General features: G+C 37.7%; 1 long non-coding RNA gene across 1 annotated transcript; it reads right to left on the bottom strand.

Annotated features, from left to right (window-relative positions):
* Positions 1-404: 404 nt before the first annotated feature.
* On the bottom strand, positions 405-2,100 carry LOC146675282 (uncharacterized). The gene is made up of 3 exons (XR_014910656.1): positions 1,338-2,100; positions 827-979; positions 405-468 (listed from the first exon to the last, which is right to left on the bottom strand). It is a non-coding gene; the product is annotated as an uncharacterized LOC146675282 (long non-coding RNA).
* Positions 2,101-8,519: the final 6,419 nt, after the last annotated feature.

The raw sequence follows: 8,519 nt of genomic DNA, 5'->3' as shown, positions 1-8,519 counted from the left end.
TTTGTTAGAAAGACTAACAAAAACCCATCAGAAATCCAGGTTATGTCACTCAGAAGATGTTAGAATTTAGACTTTCCCCACAATTTGGTTAGCTGTTGGTCAGTTGGTCTTTTTTTTTTTTCAAACAAAAGCTAATGTAAATACTGGTGGGATTTTCCTTTGTTCACTAGAATGACAAATTTAAAGTTTTTTCACACTGATGTGACCCCTAATATAGGGGGGTGGGGCCTCAAGGGGGGGCGGCCGAGTTCACTACCAGGCCTCATGTGAACTTCAAATTATTAAAGAGGACTACTGGTCCTAACCAGTCCAATGAGGATCAAGTGGATAACTAAATGCATTTTTAAATGTTGCAAAGCCACAATCTACTCATAAAACACCATGAACTCCTGCACTAAGATGTTGCAATTGTCTTTCACACAGATGCGGAGCACTTTGATGAGACTCCCTTCGAGCATTAATGTCATCCTAAAGTATTATAACAAAGAAAACAGAGATTTGTGAACTTTTCAGTAGCACAGAAGAAAATGATCCCAGACAAAAACTTAAACCAGTCAACATGCAACACCAGCATCTACAAAGAAATATCAAAAGTTCCTGTTTGACATCAACTTTATGGATATATAGTTTCCAGAACATATATTTTAAAAAAAAGATTTTTTCTCAGTGGGCCAGTAAATGCATAACGAAAATTATGGCATCCTTTCGGTGGAATCAGTACTCACGGGTAATAGTTGACTGTTTCAATGGATGCAGCATAAAACTCTTTTACTGACCTAATGCAATACATATACACTTTGTAGTTAAAGAATTTTAAAGTTCTTACTGTCATCATGGCAGCTACATCCTTTAGCTTTGTGCCCTGTTCCCCCGATCACTTTGCAAACACTTTCAGCAGACTGTCAGAGAGAAACTCAGCTCCGTCAGAAACCTTGACTGTAAAGGCATGGTTGGGATGCACTGGAATGCTGCATTTCATCTAAAATGACATAAAATTATTTTGAAATAACAGCAGGCACTGTGCTTGGTTAATCAGTAATGTTTTGTTGAATAAAAACTGTGTTTCCAGATCTTATGGGATTAAAAAAATCCAAAGATGTTTGTTTCTGATTTGCAACCCAAGAACCCACAAGTTACAACCTCATTTTAGTTCAAGTGTGCATTAATGTGAGTCCAGTAATCACCTTTCTGACAATACATACAGGTTAAACCTATGGCAGATTTTGGATTTCTCAGTTGTATTAATAGGGTGAGTATGCATGCACCTAATAATTATAAAAAACCTATTATAATTAAGTTACAGAAACCTTAAGCGAAAATAGTATATACTTTCTTACCATAACACCTTGAACCCACAATCCATCAGCTGACTCCTGGTGAAATGCAGAATAGAGGTCGTCTCTCAATGTGCAGCAAAAAAAACAAAAACAAAAACAAAAGGACAGCAGGTGAGGGCAGGAGGGGTAGGGATGTAAGCTAGCATAATGCCGCTGATGATATTAGCTAAAGCTGTTCAATGTCCAAAATCTCACTAACACCACGGTGCAGTAAATACACAATGTAACTGAAGAGTCAGTTGGCAAATCTATTCACACAGAAAACCAAATTATGTTATGAGTGCCTCGTAATTAGGTTTAATGTGATATTACGGCTCTTGTGCCAAAGACAAATTCAAATGAAAAAGCGCCAATTCTTTGACAACAGATAAAACAGCAAATAAGCTAACGGCTCTTTTTTAGCATGTTACATGGCGACACTCTAGACGTTTAACTACATTTGGCTGAAATATGGTAAACATTAATTCAAAAAATCAAGACATACCAAAAACGTAGAGTTGGCTGCTCGACTTGACTGAGATGGATGCATTTTTTAAACCACGATCCAAAGCCCGCGAGATGAAATCACGCGTGGTTTCACGAGATTTAACGTTGCTATCTTATTGACTTACTTCACCTGAACATGATATGAACAATTTAATACACCCTTTCTGCATATCATGTAGTTTTTACACTATATAGTTACATTTATCTTTAAAACATGAGGCAATTGTGTTAAATACATGCAAGATGCTTACATAAATCCAAGAGATGGCCAGTCCCTTTTTTTCAGTGTAGAGGGGCATAAAGATGAACTGTAGCATATTGTCTGTCTCTTTCGCTGATTCCACTGTATTCATAAAGCTTCTCTTCCATAATGTGCAGATTCAGTGTGAAGTTTTTCACTCTCATTATTATAACATTGTTATAATTTGTTGTCTTAAGTAGTATCAGTAAAGCTGACAGTTAATAATAATGTATAGGAAGAATAAACCCTGTCTGCAAATAAAGCTGTTTAATAATCAACGATTTGTCCAATGCTTACTCACTGATAAAATATATCATATATCATAAGTGTAGCACACCAGTCAATTAGTCACATGATGAAGGCTAACCAATTTATACACTCATATCATTAATTTAATATATACTCATTCCTCACCACTCTGAAACATAAGGCTCAGGCTTTTGAAATATGTCTGTTTATGCCTCACTGCCAGGTGATAAGGCTACTGGATTATCACATAAAGGTATCGTCTGCTGCTGGATTAAAGCAATATTCTCTCACATTCACAATATTTGTGCCTCAGTGTGAATCACAAAATTGGTCATGTGTAAACCTTAATCTACATGATGATAAGAAAAAAACATTCTGCTCTTCAGGCACTGATAGGAATAAAACTACTATATATTTCTATCCTAGGTCTACTAAAACCAGCATGAACAGTAACGTTCTCTAAATTGTCAAATTACAAAAAATACATTATTAGGTCTGAAAAAGTCTGACTTTCTCTTTTTATATATACTCTTAACTTCATCTCTTTTTTAAAGGCACCTATATACATAGATAGTTAATAGGTTTATTATTACTGTTAGAGAAAGTTTGAAATAACCATATTACAAATTACTGACTGAAAACTGTACTTATTGGAAACCCAGACTGTGTATTGGTGGTATTGTAACACAATGATGCAATTAGTTTAATACGTCATGAAGATTTCTGTGAAAGTGAAACAACAGAAAGTGCTCAATGTAAACACATATCAGAGGTGCGCCATCAGGGAGGTGGCTGCAGGTCTGCATAAAAGCACTGTGTAAAGTCCCATCTCTTCATTTCATTTATCAGCTTGTATTTGCATCACAGGTAAGCTGAAAACTAATATTTACAACATCATAGTTTATTCTAGAACTTTTCACTAATCAGACGGTTGCAGATTCGACCGAGTATTTCTATTACCATTTTTTGTGTATTGCTAACATTGTACATTTTTCAATTAGAATATATATTCCCTGGAATTTTCAAATGTTGTTTCTTTTTTGTAACTATTCTATTTGTTTTCTTAGAGTGTAAAAAATTCACGTTATTTACTCCAAACAGTGATGGCAGTAACAGTTTTGGCCAGAAGCAGAGGGGTGGCTGTTTTCAGTATCACCAAAGGCCTGTTCCTCATGTCCACCCTGCTGTGTCTGATTTGCCTTTCAGCATCACTGACAAACAAGAACCAACTGGTAAACTGATGTTTGCTTTAAGTCCAATCTTTTATTTTTATCTAATGCACGTGATTGTGAGTCACCACAATCACGTCTGTTGCTGAAACTAAGTTTCTGTCAGCCATTATAAACTGTAACCACATGTCACTGCTCCCTGTTAAGATCCAGGAAGTGCTCAAGGAAAGTTACAAGGAAGCACAACAGGAAATGGATGAACTGATGGTCAGTAAAAGTTTCTCACTGCATATAAAATATACTGAGTTTGTCCCTTGTGTGCATTAAGAATAACATCATGCATGACTTTGAAGCATGACTTTGTTGTGTATTTATTGATCTTGTGCCATGAAGATTTTCTTTTTCCTATTAGGAGTGCAAGTCAGACATGCTGAAAGCTTCAGAGCTGGTAGATGAATATCTGGCTCTCATGGACCCAATGATAGCAGTGATCAAGAAATTTGACGCACTGCTTGGTAAAACAGATCCTGACACAGATATGGAGGGCCTTAAGGTTTCCTTGGAAGAAACCAAAGCTGAACTAGACGGCACAAATGAAGAGCTTGATGAGGAAATTGCATCCATGGAAAAGAAACTGAGAACAATAAAGACATTGATTGAAAACTTTGGGGAGCAGCACACTGAACTGTAAATACATAAGTATTTATTTACAAGTGCTGCATCCCTTTAATTTGCACTAAAATAGTCTCTGAAAATATTTGTTTTACCTGTTTGAAAACAATGTCAATGCAAAATAATACAGAATAAAAACATTTACATTCTCTTCATGCTCTGGTAGTTGTGTCAACAACAGACAGAACTAATGACACACATTTTGACTTGGCATAATTTCAGGTGTCCTGGTAAGTAATGAAAGTGAGCATCTGCTAAATAGCACCGGGAACCCTGAAGGATCTCACAAGGCTCAGAGTGCTCATTTTCAGCTTTTTATATTATTTTATTCACAATGTCTGTGTTGTCATTTTCACAGTTCTTGCTGACACTTTGCAGTGCTCGCTGCTCTCTGCTGCAACCTGATCTGATTATTCAAAACCTTGTATGTGAGGAGCATATGATCACACAGTTTTACACCTTGGTGCAGACATGGATACTCTATTATTCTTTCTTTATGATTTCTTATGTTCAAGTTGTTTTTTGCCGATTTGTAGTTTGTTTTATACCTGTTTGAGAGCAGGCACAGTCTCTAAGGGGATGGGGGTTTGGGGGATAACAGGAGAAGAGAAGCTGCAGAGAGTAAAACTGTATATTAGGCTTTTTAATTTGGGGTTTATTACAGCCACCAGCCTTTGGTAGATAGCCTGTTAAAAGAGATGCATTTAAAATTGTAGAAGTGATTAATGTCAAGTCATCTTTGAACATATTTGTAGGAAGGTTAAGGTGAAGATAAGCTTTTTCTCCCCAAGGGTAACTTGGCAATTACAGCCAAGCGCAAACAAGCACACAATGCCTAACATCAAACAGACACAAGAAAAACAACAACAACAACAACAACAACACATCTATACCGTCTCTCATTTACATCATTCAGTAGCGAAGGAATTCTTAAAGCCTTTAGTCCCACATTATTCCAATTTGTATCTCCAGCCAGGTGGAAGCAGCTCAAACTGAGAGGATAAGCTGACTGAGCCGTCTGAGACTTGTTTAAAACCTTCAGATTATGAAGTCCTGAATGTTCATTTAAAGTGGTGCCTGTCACATTGCTCCACACCTGCATAATAATCTGAAATTTGTTTTTTCTTTTTGATTTTAAGAAAACTATATCAGCTGACAAAAAGTTACTGAATATAAAAAACCATGGCATTTGGATAAATGACAATATGGCTTCATGCCAAGGAAGAGCACAGCAGATACAATGTTTGCTTTTGGAGTGTTGATGGAGAAGTATAGAGAATGCCAGAAAGACTTGAACTCTGTCTTTGGTGATTATGGAGAAAGCTTATGATAGGGAGGAACTGTAATATTGCACAAGGAAGTCAGAAATGGCAGAGAAGAATGTGAGAGTGATGCCGGGCATGTATGAGGACACTGACAGTGATCAGGTGGGCAGTTTGCCTGTTTGCATTCATTCAAAAAACTATTTATAACACTCACGTCATTAAAAGACAGGACACTTTTTATATATAGTTACATTTATATCATCTATTTTTATAGTCATTGATAATTATACTTTCATTTTATTTTGGTTTAAACTTTTTTTTTTCATTCTTTTTCATCACAACTACTGAAATTTACGGCCTTGTCAGACATACATATTTTATTAGTATTAGTCCTGACACTCACTTTTGATAAGCATGCCTTTTCCCACAGTTCAAACAACTTCTGAAAGCAGCTTAAAAGTAGATTATTTAGTGCTTTGTACATTTTCATTGCAGTGCTGAGATCATCTAAATGGTAACATTTTAAGGCAGATAGTTTAATGAATAGTGCAACCCTATCCATTTAAAATTCTTACCCCTTTTTTGTAGCACATAAATTGGATTAGTGTTTGTTTCGTATGTGCCCCCATACTTTACCTCCACACGGTCTTCATAATACAGTATGGTCACTAACTATTGTCAAAGAACATACAAACACACAGTTGTATTTGTTGGCAGCAGTGGTTAACCCACAGCAAGAGGGTCTTGGGTTCTAACCTGGGTAGGAGTCTTCTGTGTGGAGTCTCCACATGGCCTTGGGGATTTGCTTCAGTGTCTCTCTAAAAACATGTTAGATTAATACTTCCTGATCATGTCATGCATTCCACTATCTGATTCAAAAAAGCCTAATTACCACACATTTTCTTTTAAATTTGATTTTGGTTTTAGACGGAGGTGGTAATGTACATATTGTATCACTTTATACAGACAGTATCTGAACTAATCTATCCAGTATTAGTATCACTATGAGAGCTGCATAAAGCCTTGGCTTGTGATCAAAACTTGACAGACCGGCTATTCACCGAGGCAATACTGTGACTGTTCAAATATGTCCGCCCAAAAGAGTAAAGCATTGCATGTTGTTCTAAACGCGTCTGTCAATTTCAGTTTCATTTTTGGAATGTACTGTAGTATTTGTACTTACAGCAAATGAAGAGTTGTTTGTTTCCTATAAAAACAAGTGTAGAAGAAAAAGACAATTTAATACAGTTAATCGCTGTTGTGTAATTATCCACTTGTAATTTCCTTTTATGTTGGAGTCTTTTTCTGCTTGGTGTGCTACTAATGTAGGCATGAAATTCTTTTGTTAGTACATAGTGATAAACAGCAGCCTTGGGGAAAAATCCTAAGGTTAAGGAATAAACTCAAAAACAAGTATTCCTTAAATGATATATTTCTGTCCTCATTGCCAGACACTAACCATCACTCTTTGGTTGTGTGGTTCAGTGGCAGATGTTCAATAAATAAGATAGAAAGACACCATTAGAGTCTCTCAGTCCTTATTTGTTGTAGATTTCCAGAACATTTGGCTTTGTTGGCAGGATCACTCATGTGACTGCTTCTGGGTTAGGTGTCAGACAGTGATCTGATATGAAGTCCGGTGCTGGCGATCAGTTTGAAGTCACTGCATATCCAGTGTTGCGGCCTCAACTGACAGGACCCAAGCCGATAGTTTCCATGTCCCCTGAGAGTGCTGTGCTGACAGAGCCTGAACTTGGGGATTCTCTTGCCTTGTGAGTAGAACGAAACAAATGAAATGAAATGAAATGAAACAAGCTTTATTGGTCACATACACAATCATACAGAGTACAACATAATGTGAAATGTGTCTTGCCCGAGCTGCGCAAAGGCTGCAGATGTAGCCGCGCCATTCCAGGGCTTGGTGTTTTTTTGGCATGGGGGGCCTAGCCAGGACCCTTACTGGATACTGGGAGGAAATCGAACTTGCGACTTCCATTCCAAAGGTGTGTGGTCTTACCACTACACTATCCAGCAGAGTAGATTCTGAGGGTTCAACACTGTTTGTAAAATCCAAGCCAAGACTACTGTCACCTATGGATTTCCACCCCCCTCTGTCATTGTTTATCACCTGCCAAATCATCTCGGGTCTACTTTGTCACCAGTCTCCAATCTGTCTCTGTTCGTACTCCCTGAGGGACTTCACCTTCACTGCTCCTGGTGTCCTGAAGGGCTCTGTATTCTCAATATTCCCAGCGACTGTCAGCCAAGCCCCCTGAGGTGTTCTGTTACCTTTGCCTACATCATCCTGCTGCCCAGCCTCTGCAGGGTCTCGACCATTTGCTTCAGCAGGTTTTTGCTGTCGCGGGCAACTCTCTGCTCTCAAAGTTGAATCCTTCTGAATCAACTGACTTTTGACTTTTGGAGTGTTTCTCACTTTGATGGACAGTTCAGGATACTGTGTTAAACCTAGCTGAACTGTGGCAACAACATATGTGTAATTTACACTGTATTTGTTTACATTTTGGAAAATTAAATATGAGGAATTACCTATCAACATTTACTGTTTATTGCATAGTAGCAGAACTACTGAGTTTAAATCTAAACGCATTTTTAAAACCAAAGGAGTCTAAGGTAAGTTTTGAAAACAAAAGTGAAAGGGCAGCTCATAACCAGAGTACATAAAGCATTTGCAACGTGTCATCTCATTGTTTTCATTCGTCACCTGTACAGTGCAGCAGGTCTTCTTCCATTCACCTGGCAGGTAAGCTCAGCATTGTACCTTTGGATGTTTTTTTACTGAATACAATCAAGGATTACATTACAATTATTCACTTGCTTCAAAAATGGGGTGCAGTCAGTTGTAATCTTCCTTTGGTGACTGTGATGAAACAGGGATGAGGGGGAGTTGGTCTGCTATGAGTTTTCAACTAAACAACGTTAATTTAGCACATAACGCAGATTTAATTGCGATATTTGTCAAATCTGTTACTCAGTGAGACACGCCGTGGTGTACATGAACCAGAGGTAGACTCACTCGGTGGAACAGACTGGGCCAGATCTAACCAGCGCAAATTTAGAATTTGTCTGCCACAGTCCTTAG

This window comes from Rhamphochromis longiceps, linkage group LG3 (genome assembly GCF_057381845.1).
Source record: "Rhamphochromis longiceps isolate RC_006_pf linkage group LG3, R_longiceps_female_GT1.1, whole genome shotgun sequence".
NCBI lineage: Eukaryota > Metazoa > Chordata > Actinopteri > Cichliformes > Cichlidae > Rhamphochromis > Rhamphochromis longiceps.
This window is presented reverse-complemented; position numbering and strand designations above follow the sequence as displayed.